The sequence below is a fragment of the Rattus norvegicus genome, chromosome 13 (assembly GCF_036323735.1).
Source record: "Rattus norvegicus strain BN/NHsdMcwi chromosome 13, GRCr8, whole genome shotgun sequence".
Classification (NCBI taxonomy): Eukaryota; Metazoa; Chordata; class Mammalia; order Rodentia; family Muridae; genus Rattus; species Rattus norvegicus.
In genome coordinates, this window is record NC_086031.1 from 38,440,838 (window position 1) to 38,463,183 (window position 22,346).

The window sequence follows — 22,346 nt, forward strand, 5'->3', positions numbered from 1 at the left end:
TTCCAGAATCCTGTTACCATTTTCTGGGTCACTGTTCTCTCTTTGCAGTCTTCACATGGTAGGTCTTCTAGTCTTGGTTTCTTCACTTCCCTACCTTTCATAAGGGCCCATGTGGTCCCTGTGACAGCTTCTGATATGGATGCTTGTAGTCAGGACTCAAATCCTAATGCTTACTGGTGTTTTTGAACCTGGAGATACTTTTCATTCTATTAAAAATAGATCTCTTATCTCACATAATTTTTTTTCTCTTTCTACCCCTCCTAGTTCTTCCCCACCTCCTCTAGCATCTGAATCCACTCCTTTTCTGTCTTTGATTGTTAAAGAACAGGTTTCTGGGAGATTGTAATAAAATTTAATAAGATAAAATGTATGATAAAATGAAAACTGTGACATTGAATTTGAACAAGACATACCAACAGAAAGAAAAGAGCCCAAGAGAAGGCACAAGAATCAGAGACAGGCTTGTTCATACACTCTGGAATCTCATAAAAGCAATGAACTAGAAGCCATAACTTAACATAAAGCACATTGCTCAAGCCTGTGCTTGCCGCTTTAGTCTCTAGGAATTCATAAAACCTTCCATCATTCAGATTTAGAGCATCTTGTTTTCCTGACCGCTCTAACTCTTCTACTCACCCGTGCTGCCGCCTTTTCTGCAAGGTTCTCTGAGTTCTGAGGGAAGGGATTTCATGAAGACACATCACCTAGGGTGATTGTTCCAAGGTCTCTCACTCTCTGCATAAGGTCTAGTTGTGGATCTCTGACACATTAATTTTTCTACTGCAGGGGGAAGCTTCTTTGAGGATGGCTGAACAAGTCACTGATCCATGAGTATAGCAGAATATCATTAGGAGTCATTTTATCATTATATTTTTGTTGCTGTTGCTTGATTCGTTTGTTTGATTGATTTTTGTTCATCCAGTCAGCATCAGGTATGGGTTGCATCTCCTTTAGTGGGCCTTAAGTCAAATTAGATATTGGTTAGTTACTCCCACAAGCTTTGAGTCAAAATTATCCTAGCACATCTTGCAGGCAGAACGTAATTGTAGATCAAAGTGCTTGTGGCTAGATTAGTGTTTATGTTTCTCTTTTTGGTAGAGGGTTGCAGACATTTTTCAATGCACTGAGCCATTTCCCTGTCTCTGAAGAAGCTAATTCTTGAATGATATAAAAGTAGAATCTGGAAGTTGATTTTCTTAATAAGCTTCCTTACCTTTCAAATTTAATTCAAACACTTTAGACTAAAGTTAGAAAAGCATCATGAACTGGATACAAAGCACAAAAAAGCATGAAGGGAAAAACTGAAAAGCTGCAAATAATCTTAGCACACAAGAAAATTTCCAGAGAATATTTTATGTCTCCTTCTATACATACAAATACACATATTATTTCTCCCCAAATGCATTTTGCTAAGGATATTCTTTGAAGACAAAATGTTTACCTTTGGCCACTGTCCTGTAAAGTATCTGCAGAAGGTAAGGACCATTTTGTGAGTTTCTGTGTGTTTTTATACATGTATGCTTGCTCATGTGTATGTGTGTATATACACATGAGAAGGCAAGCAGTCAGCACTGCATGCTCTCCGCTGTTACTCTTCACCCTATTATTGAGTTTTAAAGATGTAATTTTGTATGTGGATGCATGATCCTATGTGAGTCTATTCACACCATACCCATGCAGTGCCCACAACAGCCAACAGTGAAACGAGACTTATAGGAAGTTGTGGGAACTTGGAGCTGAACCTCAGTTCTCTGCAAATGAAGGAACTGCTCTTAACCCCCTGAATCATCTCTTGCTGCCCCCACCTTACTTTTTGAGGCAGTGTCTTTCATTAGACCTGGAGCTCACTAATTTAGAGAAAATGGCTGACTAGTGACACTATGTCACCCCGACTGTCCCACATGCCTCCTGTGTCCTCCTCTCTCACACTGGGATTACAGACTTCACTGCCTCACTCCACCCTTGTTTTAGAACCCAGCTACAAGGATCCCAACTTAGGCCTGCATGCCTATAGAGTAGTCACTTGTCTTGATGAAGCCTCATCCACACTTAGACTATGATTCCTTAGAAACATATTGATAGTGGATGTGAGAGTACCTGATGGCCTATACTCTAGCATTAATTTACTATTAGTTGTTTGGGGTGTATTTTTTTCTTTTTAACAAAATAAGAAAAAACCAATGTTCATGTTTATATGTCTTTGTAAGGCTAATGCCTTTTCATTAATGTTGATAAGCAAGACAAGGGGTCTATAGCACTAGGTTGGTGGTAATAGAATATAATCAGTACAGGAAATAATACAAGTAAAGCAGCCAGTCAGGTTTTAAAGAAACATTACTTTTCTTAAAGTTGTGTGTTTGCCTTTGGGGGGAAGATGGGGGGTGGAGAGGGATATCTGTAATCTGTGATGTGTATGGTTTGCAAATGTGAGTATGAGATGTATATATGTGTGGAATATGTGTGGGAGGTGTATGTGTGTATAATGGCTATATTTGATGGATGTATCATATGTAGTAGGTGGTATGTATGTGATGTGATATATATACATATATAGATGTGTATATATATACACACACACACACACACACATATATATATATATATATATATATATATATATATATATATATATAACACATGCCTTCATGTTTGTGGTATATATTGTGTGTACGATGTGTGCATATGATGTTGATATGGTATGTATGGTATTGTGCAGGTGTGAGGTATTTGTATGGTATCTACATGTATGACGTTTGTAGATGTATGTGGTGTGAACGTGATATGTGAGTGTGAAATATGTGGTATATATGTCTCTATGTGATGTATATGTGATCTCTCTATGTGTACTGTGACGTTGTTTGTGTAGTGTGTACATATGTTACCACTGTATGGTTTTTCTATGTGTGTATTTTATGATATATAGGGGAGGCATGCATGCCAGTGCACATGTGATAGTTAAAGTGTAACCCTATGAGCCAATTCCTACTTTATTCAGGTCTTAGGGATCAGACGCAGGTCACTTTTACCCACTGAGTCGTCTTGACACTCCCAAGACTGTAATGTTCAAAATGGAGTTCAATGTGTCTATTTCTCTGAGGAAACAGTAAGTGTGATACAGTCTTCAAGCAATATTTCTCATACTATCTTGGCCAATGACCAGATTTTTGCTTGTTTCATCTTGACATCCTTCCAATTTTTCATGGATATATACTTTTGTAAAATAGTATAAGATGAATGCATAGAAAAAATAAAATAAAAATGATATACACTATACAAGCCAGTGTTTTTTATTACTAGATTCAAGAGTCATAAAATTTCTTTGACAAATTGCTATAAATATTTTAAGAGTGTACTCTCAATCTCTCCACTCAATTTTTCATGATGGGCCAGTAACTAATACTTTACAGCTCTGCGCTGGTGGACCATAATCTGAACAGTACTGCTTTAGAACCTATTCTCAAATAAATGTGGCAGCTACATAAGATGGTAGTGTTTTCATGGAAACAAAGTTCCTTACAAAGTTGTTATAGGACTGGAAAGTCAGGGGATTGGGAAGATGGCCCAGTGGAAGAGGAACTTGCTGGAGAAGCACTGACAAGTACCTGGGGTGGTCATCACTCAGGTCAACCTGGGTGGTTGAGAATGGGAGCCCTCCTATAGTCCCAATGTTTAGAGTGCAGAACCAGAGAATCAGGTACAAACTGGCCATCTACAATCAGCGAGTCAATGTAGATTGATGTCATTATGCAGGAAAGCAGGTACAGGATAGAGTGTGGCCTGTCATTGGACAAGAAGGAAGGGTAGGCAGGAGAGAAGTTTTAGAAATAAAAAGGGACAGAGCAAGGAAGAGAAGCTGGGACAACAGAGGGGTAGTTGTTAAGATTCTTCTCTGCTCATAGATACAGGTTGCTATGACAATTTTTAAGGGATGGGTGTGTACTGGATTTTGTGCCGTGTAGAAAGGTAAATTATATCTTATCAATTGGACCAGAGGCTATTGTGTTGTGTGTTCTTTCATGTGGTGACTTGAGTGTACAGTAAGAGATCTGTGAGATAGGTGGTCTCTGTATGAAACTGGCATGGCAGTGACCCACCTTGGGAAGTAGATGGGTGGAGAGATTGCTGCCAGTCTAGGCTGCAGTGTGATATGGGACAGAGCTTAGCAGGTGAGATGCTTTGCTGACTGAGATAAAAAACTCCTGCAGATGCCATGTGGCCCTACACACAGTGCCAGCATTAGAGCAGGATAAAAGGAAACATTCTTTTATTTTTACCACAAGCTAACAAGCTCAGGGATCAATGGGAACCCTGAGATAAGATGTAAACAGAGAGCAACACTTGATATCAACCTTTGACCTCCACACACATATTCATGAATGCATACAAACATGTGCCCACACACATGTGAATATTACATTCGTGCAAAGTCATAAAGAGTATTTTTGGCAATTAACTGAAATAACCAAGTGAGTCTGTGGCAAAAAATGATATTATAGACACAGGAAGATGGGACAGACATGACACAGAATTGGAAGGATCTGGAAAAATAATAGTACACACTGCATCAGAACTACATAAGTATCTGGGAATGTGGCTCGATCAGCTCAATGCACCAAGCCCTGGATCCCAGGCTCCACATCACAAAAAAGTGGGTGTGGTGTTTCATGCCTGTAACCTCAGCACTGGGGAGGTGGAGAAGGAGGATTAGGAAATACTAAGAGAAAATTCAAAGCAGCCCTGGGATAAAGGGTTCAGGAAGGTGGAGTGGAGAAAAAAGTGGAAACTCATAAAACTATTACAATTTATGGTTTAAAAGATGTTTTCTCTTTCAGTCGTTTACTAAAATGTGCTCATCCAAGTAAACGTTGTCCACTCAGGAAGAGGATCAGAGATTAGTAGGGCACATAGCACACAAATTCTAAATTTCAGGTATTGAAAGCTGGGGACCCAGGGAGACTATTGTTGCTCTTAGCTTTGGTCTAAAAGTAAGTTTTATTTGTTTTAGTTTTGCAGTGGATAATGGTTAATGAAGAAACTCATACTTACTCAAAGTGTCATTCATAAATAACCCAGAGAGCTTAGCTATGGATGGACCATCTACATTAACCTCCTACCATCCTGGACTCAGGAAACCTTACAGATGAGGGTTTGGGAAAAATGTAGGAGCTGGCGTATAGAAAGGAGAAGCTATGAAATAGGTATTTCTGGACATGGTCTGACTGTTGCAGATGTCAACTCATAGCAGCTGTCCAGCCTGCACAAGATAAAGCCGATAAAATTTCAGCCAGGATAAGCAGGCACCTTCAAGGCACCACCCCTATAGAGAGAACTGTTAAGGGAGGAAGCATCACTCTCCTTCAGCTGCTGTAGGTTGTTCGTGCACCAGTGAATGGCCACACAGCTGTATGCAATACGGTCAGCACTCACTAAACTCAGGGGTATTAATATCAAAAATAAACAAATAAAAGGACATGGACCCATAAGGCAGTTGGAGAGGACTACTTGGGGATGTGTGGAGAAAGTTAGTGGTGGATGAATATGTTTGATGTGCATTGTAAAAATGCCTGGAACTTTCAGAGAATAAAACATATCAGTTTGTTTAAGGACATAAAATAGATGCATAAACATTCTCTTAAGTTTTATGTATTTACACAAACTTCAGATGTTTAAGATACCAGTCTCCTGGGTTTTGACCCTTTTGAGGGCTGTGACAGATGTATCTACGTCAACACAGCTGGACTCAAGTGAGTGATGGGAGATCTACCTTGGAGGTGACTTTGCCTCATTCATGTTGGAAAGTACAGTATTTCTGTCTAAAATCTCTTCAGCAGCCCTTAAAGAAATCTTTAATACTTATCGCATTTACAGAGGGTAAAAGACTGATAAAAAAAGAAGACAGAACAAAGTCTTAGTCTTACTGGTGAAGGACACAATTTGTTATTCTTAAAGGAGAGTTGTCAGGTGGCTGGTACCCAAAAGGACTAATGCTGTGTGATTAACATCAATGTTCCAAGAAACAGGAGTGGGAAGGGGAGATCCTCCCACCCCTCCATTTCTCACCTACTTATCCACAGTCCTTTAATGAAAGAAGGAAGGAATACTCCATCATCCCTTCCCTTAACCTTTAGGAAGGCAGAGCAAGCCACTCAGGACTACTAAATGACAGAATTTATTCTTGCTAGAATGGATGCACAACCAAGTATGTAACCAGGAAACTCACACAGCAGCCTGGATCTCATAAAGTTTCACTTCAAGCTTCAGTTCTTAAATTTTTCTAAACATTGATTTTAATTATGTGTGTGTGCGCACACATGTGTGTGTGCACGTGTGCAGGTGTGCATATGTGTGTCAGTGTGTGTGTATCTGTGTGTGTGTGTGTGTGTGTGTGTGTGTATCTGGTTGCACTCATGCATGCGTGTACCTGTAAGCATGCTAATGCCTATGGAGAGCAGAACAGTGCATCAGATCCTCCAGCTGTGGATACAGGTGTGTGTGACCTGCCCATCATTCTATGACTCCATGCTGGGGACCATACTCAGGTCTCTTACAAGTGTAATATGAATTCCTCCTCCTCCTGCCCCCATCCTCCTCTCCTCCCCCTCTTCCTCCTCCCCCTCTTCCTCCTCCTCCTCCCCCTCTTCCTCCTCCCCCTCTTCCTCCTCCCCCTCTTCCTCCTCCTCCTCTTCCTCCTCTTCCTCCTCCTCCTCTTCCTCCTCTTCCTCCTCTTCTTTCTTCTTCTTCTTCTTCTTCTTCTTCTTCTTCTTCTTCTTCTTCTTCTTCTTCTTCTTCTTCTTCTTCTTCTCCTCCTCCTCCTCCTCCTCCTCCTCCTCCTCCTCTTCCTCCTCCTCCTCCTCCTCTTCCTCCTCCTCTTCCTCCTGCTGCTGCTTCTGCTTCATTTTCTGCTTCTTCTGCTGCTGCCTCTGCTCCTGCTCCTTCTTCTTCTGCTTCTTCCTCTTCTGCTTTTCCTCTTCCTCCTTTACTTCTTTTAACTAATTCACTTTGCATCATGCTCACTGCCTCCCCCCATTTCTTCCCTCCCACAACCATTCCCTCACCCTATCCCCCTTTTCTCTGAGCAACTGGGGGCTCCCAAGGATCCCCCACCCTCGTTATCAAGTTTCTGCAAGGCTATGAGCATCCTCTCCCACTAAGACAAGACAAGGCAGCCCAGCTAGAAGAACATATCCTACAGACAGGCAATAGCTTCTGAGATAGCCTTCCCTCCAGTTGTTCAGGACCCACATTTAGACTAAACTGAACATCTACTACATCTGTTCATAGAGTCTAGGTCTAGCCTGTGTATGCTCTTTAGTTGGTGGTTCAGGCTCTGAGAGCCCCCAGGGTGCAGGTTTGTTGATCTTCCTGTGGAGTTTCTTTCCCCCTCAAGACCCACAATCATTCCCCTAACTCTTTCATAAAGATCCCAACTTCCACCCACTGTTTGCCCTGTGGGGGCCTGATTCTGTCTGAGTCAGCTGCTGGGTAGAGCTTCTCAGAGAACAGCCATGCTAGACTCCTGTGTACAAGCATAACAGTATTATTAACAGTGTCAAGGATTGAAAGTTGCCCATGGGATGGTTCTCAATTTGGACCTGATTTGGTTAGCCATTCGCTCAATCTCTGTTCCACCCCATGTGCCTGCATAAATATTGAATTGAACATTTTGTGGGTGGGTTGGTGTCTCTGTTGTTCGCCTAGCACTCCTGCCTGGCTACAGGAGGTAGCCTCTTCAGGTTCTACATCTCCAATGCTGTGAGCCACAGCTTAGGTCATCCCCACAGATTCTTGAGCACCTCCCTTATCCCAGGTCCCTGTCTAGTCCTAGATATGCTCCCCCTACCTACCCAGCACTGTAAGTGGCAGATTTCCAATCACTCTCATGGCCATCTGGCCATCTCTCCTGTCCCTCCCTAGTATGCATTCTTAACTCCTGAACCAAGTCTCCTGCCTGATGCTGTGCTTTCCATGCTCAAATGAGATGGTACGAGACTGTTGGGTGAACATAAAGGCCCCTTGTTTGGGGGATTGTTTGCTTCCATTTCTATTTCTGTACATCTCTAGATGGTACCTAAAGGAGTTGGCTTCATTTCTTTAATTAGAGTTCTAAACAGTTTCTCAGTGGGTTCCTTTGGAGTTGGCTCATCAAATGCAAGGAAGGAAAATGCTCTGGAGTTTTTTCTAAGATGATTCTTGGGTCTATCCTCCCATGTCTTCTGGAGGTCTTTGCTCCCCCCCCGAAAGCAAATACTTCAGAGAAAACACTTTCAAGTTTCTGTCTTCCAAGCAGCCATTAGATCTGGCAGGATTCTGCACCAAGAGCAGATCCCTTAGCCAGTAACTAGGGGGGTAGTGATGGGGTTTTTGTCTGTCATTTCTCTGGCTGATTATTAAATTCTTTTTTTCTTTTAATTGATTTGAAACAATTGATTTTTCTGCCCTAGATCAGAGGAAGGCAAGAAAAATTGAGACTGATAATGGGGTCAGAGCAAATGAATGAGTTAATTAAATGTACTTGGCTCAGCAGAAACAGTCCTCGCTGTGGGAGGGGGCAAAGAGAGCTCTGCACTTTGAACCTCTGGACATCTATTGAGTTCAGTGTCACTATTCTTATGCTTTTATTGGCATTTTGTGATTGGGGAAAGAATTGGAATAAAGAGAATTAGTATGAGAGAAACAGAAAGTGGAAGGAGCTGGTGCAATTCCTGTTAGTAAAAACAATGGGTATAAAAAGAGACAGAATGGGTCAAGATGTAAATGAATATGGAAATAGCCAAATGTAGCAAAAAGGTACACAGAAGGGTACACTCCCAGGTAGGCTCTATAAGGAGCTGGTAAGAAATTCACAACAATCAGGGATGGGGAGATGAGTCAGGCAGAAAAGTACTTGCTGTACACACATGAGGATCTGAGTGTGAGACCCAATACATACATGAAAAATTGGGTATAGTGGCATGAAACTGCACTCCCAGTTCTAGAGAAATAGAGACAAGTGGATCCCTGGGACCTGCTGGCCAGCTAACTTAGCCAAATTAGGTAAAGTAGCTTTAGGTCAGTGAGAGACCTTGTCTCCAAAATCAAATTGGATGGTGTCCTGAGGATCAGCACTCAGGCTTATGCTCTGGCCTCCACATACATGTACATATATATTCATGTGCAACTGCACACCCATAGATATCTGTTGAGGGATATTTTTAAAAGTACACATCCTGGTTCCCACAAGTTTTCACTCCATGCAGCATTCACTCAGGAACCACGTGCTCTTGTTGTTTCTCTGTCAGCCACTTTCACACACTGTCCCTGGGCAGGTTGTTACCACGCCAGTTACCATCATGTTCCGTGGGCTGTGCTAGTATGGCCCACATGCCACGCTAACCCTGAGCATACTATAGCCTAGCACGGCTTCCTATCATAGACTCTGTTCACACTCCCTACAATTAGTAAAGACATAACTCAACAGACTATAACCCAACAACCAGATTTATATGTTATATGCTCAATATATAATACATTCACACAACTAACTTACAACCAATTGATAATGATCTAAACCACCCACCCAGATAAGATATATTTTGTTCATCTAGACATACAAAATCCTGTACACATCCATCCCTTAAGAATAGTCATAACAGCCTGTAGATGTGCAGAGAGAATTTTTAACATCCACTGCCATGTTCTCCAAGTTGCTCCCTCTCCCTCACTCCTGTCTCCTCTCCTCTATAAAACTTTTCTCCTGCCCATCCTTCCTTCTCATCCAATGACAGGCCTAGTTCTCTCCTGTACCTGCATTCACCTGCATAATCACATCAACCTACAGATATCAACATTTCCACATCACTAAACAAACTCAGGCAAATAATGCAAATGTTATTTTAAGTCAAGCAATGCAGGTCAATTTCTTTATAAGAATCAGGGGTGGGCAGGGGTGTGACAGAATAGCCAGAGAAATGGTTCAGGGGTAAAGTGTATATAACAATCTTATCACCTTAGAGGGCCAGAGTTTGGTCCCAGCACCCACATAAGAGGTTCCAAACTGCCTGTACTTCAGTTCCTGATAGTACCCTCTGACCTTGGTGGGCATTTATATTCTCGTATACATAATACATGGGTTCACATATACACATAAATAAAAATAATAAAACAAACCTCTAAATATGAACAATAGAAGTAGGGAGGAAGTTGCCCCAGAAAGAAAGAAGAAATGTTTGGAAGAAATGATTGCCTTTGTAGAGTCAGTCGTGTTCCGCTTCCAGTGACTCTCCACTGCCAGCCCCAAGCATCCCCCATACTCGAACTTACACAGGCCCAGCCTCACAGGATCTTGTGATATTTAAAAAGAAATTCTTAACTAATAAAACTAAAAGAACTTCTGGCTGAATAACCATCCCTGACTTCCAGCAGTATGACAGAGCAATAGCCATAAAAACTGTATGGTATTGGTACAGAGACAGGCAGATAGATCAGTGAAACAGAATTGAAGACCCAGAAATGAACCCACACATCTTTGGTCACTTGATCTTCGACAAAGGAGCTATAACTATCCAATGGAAGAAAGGTAGCATTTTAAACAAATGGTGCTGGTTCAATTGGAGGTCAACATGTAGAAGAATGCAAATCAACATTACACATGTACAAAGCTTAAGTTCAAGTGGATAAAGGACCACCGCATAAAACCAGACACACTCAAACTAATAGAAGAAAAAGTGGGGAAGAATCTTGAACACATGGGCACTGTGGAAAATTTCCTGAACAAAACACCAATGGCTTCTGCTCTAAGATCAAGAATCTACAAATGGGACCTCATAAAACAGCAAAGCTTCTGTAATGCAAAAGACACTGTTGTTAGGACAAAATGGCAACCAACAGATTGGGAAAAGATCTTTACCAATCCTACAACTGATAGAAGGCTAATATCCAAAATATACAAATAACTCAAGAAGTTAGACTACAGAGAGCCAAATAAACCTATCAAAAAATGTGGTACAGAGCTAAACAAAACATTCTCAGGTGAGAAATATCGAGTGGCTGAAAAGCATCTAAAGAAATGTTCAACATCCTTAGTCACAAGGAAAATTGAAATCAAAACAACCCTGAGATTCTACCTCACACCAGTCAGGATGGCTAAGATAAAAAAAAAACTCAGGTGACAGCAGATGCTGGTGAGGATGTGGAGAAAGAGGAACACTCCTCCATTATTAGAGAGATTACAAACTGGTACAACCACCCTGGAAATCAGTCTGGAGGTTCCTCAGAAAATTAAAATATCCTAAGTGTCAAAATGGGCAATGTTGGGGCCATCTTTGTCATTAACTCTAAGAATATCTGAAAGAAGAAATAAAAGTCAATTCTCCCATTAAATCTCTTTTGGCATACTTAATTTTACCTTATGGTGTCTTTTCGTTTGTAATTTCTTGGACCTTCGTTAATGGGAAATTACAAAGTCTTGAAGGTCAGAAGGCCAGCTGTGTATTTGTTCATGTGCCCATTATACTCTTGGCATACTCTAGAAATAGGGTTCGATTAAAAAACTTGTGTACTTTAATGAAAATTTATCTGGCAATGTATTTTCTTCTCTTCATTGCCTACTTACAAATGCAATAGAACAAAACTTCCTATTGCATGTGCTCATGCAGTGTGTTACCATAGCAGGATAAAGAAATACATCATCCAAATAGCCCTTTTTAAAAGCTACCCATCTCTAAAACTGCCAGCTAAAGTCTTTGAACTTTAAAGCACTGTTTGTAACTTACTTTGAAAAGAAGTAATAAGTTGGGTACAGTAGCTAATTCCATTTCTGATCCTGACTATAATTTTTAGGGCGGCACCACCATCACCATCATCATCATCACTATTATTATTATTATTGTTATTATTATGTGTGTGTCTCCATGCATCTGTTTGTCCATGCCTGATGGTGGAGAACAGAGAATGGCTTTTAGTGTAGTCCATCATGTACTACCCACCTTCTTTTTTAAGTCAGGGTCTTTCACTGGCCTTAAACTCATCAAGTAGTCTAGACTGACTGCACAGACATCTCAGAGATCTGCCTATATTTAGCAGCACAACCCTGAGATTATGTGCACATACTACTGAACCAAGCATTTAATTTTGAACATAGGTCTTATTGATTTAATTCAGGTCTTTATTCTTCCCAGTCAAGTACTTCATTGGCTGAGTCATTACCCCAGTACATGAAGCTATTTTAAATAAGTAATCAACAAGTCATTATACCAAAAGACCAAGTATGTTTAAAGCACCAAAGTAATATGATCAATTATCATGGGCACAGTTTTGTTCTTGCTGTATACAAGAACACACAGACAAATGAATTAGTGTGCCAATAATAATAATAACAATAATGATGATAATAATAATAATATTTTAAAAGCAGACTTCAGTAACAAAGGGCCAGAAGTTCATAGTTGTCCATACCTCTTGTCAAACACTATTCTCAGCCTGCATAAATGTCTCAGTTTCAAGAATTTTTTCAATTGTACACAACTTACTTCAGTTATGATTGGGTCCTCCATCTTATTCAAAATTGTCCCATCCTCATCCTGATGTCCTTATGAGAATACAGGTCACACCTGCTTCTATGACTCATTATTTCTTCTTAGTATCAAATTCAGTGACCATTCAGTGTTCACTGATTCTGCCTCTCATCTCTCTTGAAAATTGCTTTAAAGTTGGTCTGTCCTTCTGTATTTTCCTACCCATCCAACAGTCTACTGGAATGTACTGAGTTTTTTAAGAGCTGAAATTATAATTTAATCACTCTTTTTCAACATTAGTTTCTGTTTTCTTGTAGTCAACATACATATGCATGCATCTGCCAGTGTGTGTGTGTGTGTGTGTGTGTGTGTGTGTGTACCTATATATCAAGTATCTAAGTATAGTCTTACAAACTCATGTAAGACCTATGTCTCTGAACAATTTTCATAAAGAAATATTATGCAAAATGACCTGATTGTATACATCATCAAATCTATAATTTGGATGTAGTATTCTGCATAAAACCCTAGTATGAAAAAAATGGACCTACATTAATTATTTAATTGGTTAACAAGAAAAAGCAAATTTTATTTAAATTCTCTTTATTCTAATTAATTCACAAACAAAATCATCACAGGACTTGTATAAGGAAGCCAGTCAAATACTTATCGAAATGCTATCCCTCTTCATGAACTCCTATACAGTTAGAATGGCCACTCTGAAGCCATGAAACTTCACTTTCAATTATATTTGTACTCATGTAAACACAAGTTAAATAAAAACTATGATGGAACTGAGACAGAACAAAGAAGCTATGTGTTCTCATTTTGTATGACAATTCTTTTGCCAGCATTTGGTCCCTCTTCATTACCCTCTCTTGGTCTTCTTTTAAATATTATCTGAAACCCACACTTATCACATGCTCACCTGATTACACATGTACAGGCCAATATTGTAGGCTAAGATCTACACATGATGGAGATTATGTGTGTTTTGTTTTCTTCTGAGTTTGTTAGATCCCAAACTTAGACAACTGCTTTTGAGAATAGACTTTTAGAAAGCAGCCAAACAGTATCCTTGGCAAAGAGTCTGATTCATTTACAGGAGAACCACTGCCACACTTCATCACTACCCATAACATTTCACCTTCAAAAATATGCTACCTTTCTTAGTCTCATTATTTCTGCTGTATGATTTCAGGATATAAAGAGAAGTCTGGCTTAGATTGAGAAGTTTGCCTGAAGGGAATATGTTGTTTTAGAACTAGAAGAACTGCTGGACGACAAGTACTTGGGAATAAGACTTATGGGTTGAAGACAGGTGGATTTTTCAAGCTTTGTGACAAATGGATGACCTGATATTGTTTTGTGCCATTTGACTGAAAATGAGTATTTAAGAAGAGATGGCATGATTGAGTTAGGTTGAATGACTTCTCACTCTTTGTCTTGAAATGATAAGTCTTGAATTTGACAGTCTCAATAGGGCAAGTTCCCTGAAAAGACAATCAAAGACTGCCATTGACAGAATGCAAATGAATGACAGGCAGGTAAAATTGACAGATGTTGACGGTGTTGTCATTTTAGGAGCATATACTCTGTGTTAGTAATTTCCCTGGGCTTTCTGCTGTTTGTACAATTAATCAAATGTACAAGCTGAGAGAACGATGGCTTCGCTTGCTTAGACAAGGTTGACAAGGGTTGCCGAGCTGTTCTGTAGACAAATATCTCGAAGGGTCTCTCCCAGGGTTCCTTTGCGTTGATTAGTAGCACTGGTGACATTTGCCTAATGCCCAGAATATTTTCTATCATATCAAGTATTTATCAAATTTTGGTCTAACCTCTTGATAGTGTCATTGTTTGAGCAAATCTATACCTGAAAACCGGGCAGAACTGGGGTGAGCTGTAGGACACACAGCTTTTCTGAGGCTGTGGGCTGAGGTGAACCGCTGCTCTGCTTAAGATGAGAGAGGGAAGCATGGTGAGAACATGGGTTTCCACAGGACTCTCTGAGAAGCCCTCATACTTGGAAAGAGAAAAATGATTGGGAGGTGGGGAGAGAAAGGAAGCCTAGGGGATTCTAGGTAGTTATCATAAGCACTACCGAGCTTGTACCTTCCCTGCAGAGGTGATGAGTATAGAGTTTAAGGTCACTTGACCATTGGAAAGGGTATGAGATCAATAGCATAATGACCTATAATCCATTTCCATCTTAATCCAACTCAAATATTCTGTTGGAAGTTGCTACCTTCTCATTTTATACATAGTGAAGTTATGGTCCAAAATACTAACTCATTCCAAAAAAAATCTACAAGACCTGTAAAATATTGGGACAGAGAGTTGAGCACAGCCATTTGGCCTTAGAATCTCCAGTTATGCACTCTACATGCTAGCTATTATTTCCAGTCTTGGCTTTTTCTCCATTAGAGGTAGCAATCCTCCAAAAGTGTTAGAGATTTTGGTGGAGTCCCATAACAATGAAAGGAACAGGTAAAGAGTGGCCAGCTGTTCTGCAAGCAGCTTGCTCCTGGGGGCATAGATGTCCAGTTCCAGCTGTCCTTTTAGGAATATTCTATGCTGGTGCTAAATGGTGTTCCTCTTATATTCTTTTTCCTTATAATTCTAGAAGAAGAAAAAAGGGCATAAAATAGCCTGCATTTTATAGCCCAGGAAACAGGCTTATGTGTAGTGTTGAAGATCATGTACAGTCCTTGACAGGACTGAGACCTGAGATTAGCTGTGTCACATGAGATCATTGCCTTCTGGATTCTGGTATCAGCCCCCATCACCATGTAATCTACTTGGATTTCATCCTGCTGAAATAACCAAATACTGACCTCTGGATTGTCCAAGACAGGAATACAGATGCTTCCTATTGATTCTCTCTCTCCACTGTGTCTCCTTGAAGTCTTATAGATTCTCTCTTCCATCAAGCTTTCTGTATAAGCAGGGCTTGGGAATGGCTAGAGGGATGTTTCGCTGTCAGACAGATTTTTGTCTCCTAGAGAAGTGTTAGCCTTTTCACAGACCACTGCCCCCTCTTCAATGTGTATAGTAAATCTGAAAATGTCTAGACCACAGTAATAGATGTAGAGGTCTCTACCTTCTTCAATGCATTCAAATGCCTTCTTCAATCAGATACAAGTTCAGGCCGTACCTCCAGACCCTTTTTTTGGTGCAAAGGAAGATGAGTTATGTGAAGTATTTTTCTAACTGACTGATTAAACTTTACAAAGTTAATATAATGTAGTACATGCTGGCAACAGCTAGTATTTAATAAAATTTAAGCACAAATTCTAGTTATAACTATGAAGAGATGTCAACAATACTTTTGCTTTATTTCTTGCTTGTGACAATTCTTACACATCTTAATCAAGGCTATGAGATGGCTCAGTGGATAAAGTACTTGCATACAAACATGAGGAGATGAGTTCAAATATCTAGAATGTATATGGAAGTTGGGCAGAGTAACCCGTGTTTGTAATCCCATTGCTCCATGGCAAGATGGGAAGTAGAAATGGGATAGACCTTGGAAGCTTGTGAGATAGCTAACCTGGCATGCATAGCCACAAACAGGAGCAGGAGAGGTGAAGGCAAGTATAGATATCAAAATGTATCCAGTGACTATAATACCCAAATGAATGAACGCACACAGACACACACACACACACACATACACACACACACGCACACGCACACACACACACACACACACACACACACGCACAAACACACAAGTAGGTTTCATTTTCTTACTCTGCACTACAGTCTCCACTGTCTGCCTCTCTGCCTTCTCCCCCATCTCTCCCTTCCTCTCTCCCTCCCTCCCTCCCTCTCTCCTCTTTTCTCTGACTTCACTGGGTTAGTGCACTATAATTACCATCTTTCTCACTGTCTCCTCATCTGTTGTGCAAGAGCAATGCACTGAACCTATTATTTAATGTATTTTACTGAGCTGCCCCTTCTAAGTTCCGTCTGAGAGATGCATTTTGTGTTTAACTATCGGGGAAAAGCTCTTCTGGAGATCAAAACCATCTTGGTAGGTAGGGGCTGATAAAGGTGAGATATTATCTATAAGGCATTGACCAGAATAAGCAAGTTCATTGTAAGATGGACATTAGCTATCAGTTAGACACTGGACTTTATGCTAGCAACCAAGGAAAAAAAATCCTGGAAAAGTATAAATATTCTTTTTAGTGAAGAAACATCTACATAAATATCAACTGGAGCCCCAGCAGATCAGAGCTAGAGCTCACAGCTTTTGTCTGGGCTTCAAGACCAGAAGAAATAAAAATAACACCACATTTGGAAAGAGTGACAGAGCAGTTATGTTACTAAATGACAAGAAAGATAAAATGTTTTCAAGGAACAAAGCAATTCTTGGGAATTTGAATATATACAATTTAACCTTGGTGAATGGTATTAGCATATTTTTAAGGAAAAGAAAAGAGTCAGGCACTCAAGAGATGTGTCAATGGTTAAGGATGGTTGGTGCTCTTTCAGAGGTTCAGAGTGTATTTCCCAGAACTCAAGTGGATAGCCCACAACTGTTTGAAATTCAATATTCAGGAGATTTGACACTTTCTTCTGGCATTCTTTCATATCTGTAAGCATGTATACACACATGCAATCCAGTCCTGGTAGTGAATTAATATACCTTAAAAAATATCAACTGACAGAGTAAGTTTAATACACAAGTGCCTAAACTTATGAACTCAGAGAGCTTTATTGCCTAAGTCTTGCCCATAATGAAGATGGGTACATTAAAATATTGAAGCCTGACCTGGGTAATATTTTCTGATGTTTGATGTTTATCCAACACAATTCAAATTTGATTTGATGATTCATTTAGATTTTCCAGGAAGTCCATCTTTGTAGCAAGTTTAACAAAAGTTATATAGTACAGATACAAGTTGTTTGTGGGTTTGCTTAATAAAAGGAGGATGATGATTACAACGACGACAACAATGGTGGTGGTACTGCAAAAGGGGGATGATCAGTTCAGGAGGTCAAGGCAGAATGAATACCATAGACATGCCAAACTAAGAGGGTACATTAGGAATTTGAGAGCACACAAAGGAAATGAACTTCCCTAAAGTCATCTGAGAATATCTAACTACCTTTTGTTTATGACATTTTCTCTTTGGTCCTTGTTCTTTTCTTTAATGGGCATAATGGTGCTATTATTCACTGGGTATGGTGTAACTTCATAATTAATAATACAAGAATGATGTTTTTCTACACTAAACCTTAGTCAAAGACTTCTACAATAATAAAATTACTTCTTTCAAAATTCTTCATGCTTTTTGAGTGCAATTGGCTTTTTAATCTCCAGTATTTCTTCTGATTATGTTTGGACAATTAGCTTCAATTTTATTTTTATTATACAATTATTCTGATAACAATTAGAAAATTTTGCACAGCCTTTTAAAAAGGAATGGTTTATCAACATTTCTGACCAAAAGTACTTCAAACTGAAGCTATTGTTTCCTAAAAATCTATATGTAATTGACAATAAGCACAATTTAAACAATTTGGTGGTGAAGTTCTGGTGTTATTTTTTTATGTGTCTGGTCCATTCTTAAGATATTTCTTTCTGGGAGATTATTCTTTTGTTCCCACACTTGCTTTTCAAGATGCTTGGGGCTATAGATAAAACAATACACTGGATAAAGCCTACAGCAAAATACTGTTTGGGGACTCAACCCACATTTTGAAATCACCAGAGTACATACAATAACTGCCTAGGAACTAGTGGTTTCAGAGCTCAGTCAATACTGGAGAAAGCTAGAAAGCAAAGTACTGGGCTCAACTTCCAGATTTCCTGATACAGTAGTTTTGAAGTAGATCTAGAAAACTGGTGTTTCCTCTCTTTTTTCCCTAAGTACTAATGAAATTTAATGATTCTTAGTTGGTGTCTAATTAAAATGTTGTAAAATGAATGTGGCAGTAATGATATTTTGAAATTTAACTTTTTTGTAAATACCATATTTTTGACACTTCAGTTTTTGTACAAGTACAAAAGTCTTTAAGACTTTTACTTCTCATTTCCAATGAAATTTTGTCAGAGGACAAAAACTGCCAAGATTCTCATTCCATTCTAGGAAGTTTACAGATTCACTGGACTGCTGTCAGGACCCACCCACCCCCTGCCTCAGTCAATACAAGGTAACCCATCCCATCCTATGTCATCCCACCTGACCAAATGCATACTATATCACTGCATGATTTTTCATACAACACCGTCCCATGGTTACCATTCAAAATTATCCCAGCTCTTATTTTTTTCCATTGCTGTGGCAAAACACTTTTACCAAAACCAATTTAGGAAAGGAAATCATTTTTCCCTCTTACACTTCCAGGTCATAATCCATCCTCAACTATAGTCATGTCAGAAACTCAAGACAGGGACCTGAAATCAACAGCCATGGAAGAATGGACTGCTGGCTCAAGCTCTGGGGCCTCATCCTTAGCTGGTTTTGTTCTTTAGTTCAGAACCACCTGCCAAAGGAACAATGCAAATCACAGTGGCCTGAGCCCTCCTACACCAACGAACAATGAATACAACCTCCGAGAGCGATGCCCTGAGATGAATCTCATCTAGAAGTTCCCCCAATTGTACTATTAGATGACTCTAGGTTGTGTCAAGTTGACAAGTAAGGCTAGCCAGGATAGCATATGATCCTACCCAAACCTGTCCGTTATTTCCACCCATGAATCGCACCCTATCTTATTCCACTCTCCCCACTCATTCTATTGCATACCTTGTGGATCTGGTACAGGAACTTCTTCATGTGCAACAAAATCCATAGATGCCTGTGGTATTTCATGAAAATAGTTTAAAATTGGCATATAACCTATGCTTATTTTGTTATAAACTCAAATATGAATTTTATATGATGCAGCATAGCTAATACAAAGTAAGTACTCTACATATGTTTATTGTTTGTGGGCTATTGGAAAAAAAAACTATGTATGGATCTTTGGCCCAGATTTTTTTCTCCAAATGTTTTTGTTTACAATTATTGCATGCACTGAGGCAAACATCTTGTAACAGTGAGTGCACACTGAGACCCCAAAGATGCTCAGAAGCTGCAGGACTGCCTTTTATCAGTGGTGTTCTTTATTTTTAACTATAAACTCCAGGCGGCTACTTCTTACCTACAAAATGGCTTATTCTTTGCAGCTTTTCTTGGCTTCTCTGTCTGATTCTATTTAGTAACTGGTGCTGCCACCTTCTGGCTCAGATTGAAAGTGTGTATTTAAACCTTCACTTTGGGAAGAATGTATTATGTACGTTTTAAGTATTTATTTTAGCATTCTTTTCTCCGTGACTTCTTTTTCTCCCTTGGGCCTCTCCTTTCAAATGTTGCCTATTGTTTCCTGTTTGCACATTTCTATACAGAGCTCTTGTGCACTAATCACAGGCCTCAGCATTTTATATGCTCTGTCCTAGTTAAACCGCCCTCTCTTCATGTATCTAGAGTCATGAGCCAAAGAAAAATGCCTAAGATTGCAATGTTTTCTGGTGAGTGGGTTGGTTCTCAAAGACTAGTTCAAAGGGGGGTTCCAAAAACCTAGTGCTCAAGTCTTTGTGTAAAACTTATTTAGAAAATTTCTTTGTTTTAGCTATCCCTGTGCCTCGGAAACTCCCTCTTTGTCAGTTACTTTATAGAACTCAGTAACACAGACTGAAATAATGCATGTTCATTTCCCTTTGGGTGTAACAATACAGTGTTAGAGCCTGATAGATGTAGCTAGAAGGTAGTCAAATGTGTCCCTACTCTTTTACCCCAGGGAGGAAAGCTGAAAGCCTTTTCGTGATCTTACCTATTCAAGTGAAACAGCTGGAGCCCTCTTCAAGCTCAGGCCACTTCTCTGGACAGCTCTGGCCTGCAGTGGTCTAACGTCCACCTCTGGATCACTTCTGTGGTCACTGGAATGGAACTCTGTGATTATCCAAGTCTGGTTTAAGTGCCAATTTCTGTGACTAGGGTCAAGATGTCTGCCCAGGTCTGGCAGAGTCAAGTCTTTAAAGCTAATGGAAGAATTTTAGCTACTTTTCTTCTCTGATGCGACAAAACACCTGGCAAGGAGCAACTTAAAAAAAACACATATTTTCAAGAGAATAAAGTCCACTGTGGTGGGGCGGGCATGGAGGCAGGTGTGTGACACAGGAAACAGAGAGCAGGATAATAATGCTTTCTTCCCTTTCAATACAGCTCTGGACCTCAGCCTATGCAATTGTGCTATTCATATTTAGGGTGAGTCTTTTGGCCTCAATTAACCCATCTGGAAACACTCTCATATATTCACTTGGTAATTCTAAGTCCTATCAACTTACAATCACTATAATTTTCACATTACAAACTGTTAGGCAAGATACCATTGAGGAATTTTTTTTTTGAAATCAAGACTTTTTCATGGGGTTATCTCAGACTTTCAAGAGGAAGGTGGAGAAGGTGAAGGTGGTAGAGACCAGACAGAGGAGATTAATTCCTAGGACCTCATTCATTACTTCTCTGGTAGCATCAAGTAGATCTTGTTCATGGGTACATTAAGCTCTGTGTCCCAATGTTACCAGGTAAAATAGAAGATTGTGTCTTCCATTTTATGATTAGTTTTAATAGTTAAAAGGTAGGTTTTAAGTGATGCGTTGATCACAGTGACAAACAGAAAATAGGCACTTAATCAATAGTGACTGCCATAGTGATCAATATACCATTGACATCATCACCTCCATAATAGTTCAAAGGCTTACAAAGTCTATCAATATGACCCTCTTAACACAATCTACATTCTATATTTGTATGACTTTTTAAAAAATACACAAATCCCAAAGCACTTGCAACTATAAAAGCTGGTTAAATTTTTGAAGCCATGAGGGAACTATATGTTGATTTTCTTAAGAATGATTATGAATTTTAAAGCATCCATTAAGAAAAAGTATCTCAAAAGTTGCTCACATACATCTGCAAAACCAACAGTGGCTGCTGGTTCGGATACCATGTTGGCATTGGAAGTGGACCTGCCAGTCAGCTCATCCCAAGGCTCTTTTTATTTTTACCCATCTAAAAAAAGCCTTCTGGATCATATATGACATCCAATCCTGCCTTATTAACTAGAAACTAAATGAGCATTCCAGAAATTTAATTGAAAGTGATACTCTGAATGTTAATAAGGCCCTGGTCAGGAGGGAGATTGATGTTGCCAGCTGCAGACCCAGCCTTGAGGAAGACTCTCTGAAGACCTCATCACCAGAGCCAGGCTATGCTTCTGTTTATTCCAGCTACTTTCCTTGCAGGCTTGCTTCTAGAAGATCTCCCAGACACCCACCTGCTCCCCAGTCCCTGCTAAATCAATGTTCCCCCTAGAGGCTTCCACCCCCTGGCTCCATATCAAATCAGGCACCAAGCCAATAGCATACTGTTGCTAGACAAAAGAAAAACCAAAATCCTCTGGATGAGTTTTCAAAACCTTGAAAAGCATGATGGAAATGGGATTCATGGGACTCAGACGTTTTACATTTTTTGCGTATAGAAAACAGAGAAAGACACACACACACACACATGTTTTTTGCTTTGAGAAATAGTCATTGTAAAAACAAATAACACACCAACAAACAGGCAAAAGAAATGCAAAGGGATCAAGGATTTGTTTAGTTTGCCCTGTGAGGAACTCACTTTGGATGCTCTTTCAGTTATGTAAAATACCATGCAAAAAGTGACCCTCGTCTCTAACACTAGTTTTGGAGAAGAGATCCCTGGAACGCACTGGCTAACCTTGTCAAACAAATGAGCATAATTTTTAATGATAGACCCTATCTCTAAAAAAGTAAATGGGGAAACAATTAAGGAA

The 22,346-nt window shown here is 39.7% G+C and overlaps 1 protein-coding gene across 1 annotated transcript in view; it reads right to left on the bottom strand.

Annotated features, from left to right (window-relative positions):
• Positions 1-22,346, bottom strand: part of Dpp10 (dipeptidyl peptidase like 10) — a 1,676,457-nt gene that overhangs the window by 1,295,307 nt on the left and 358,804 nt on the right. The window lies entirely within an intron of this gene.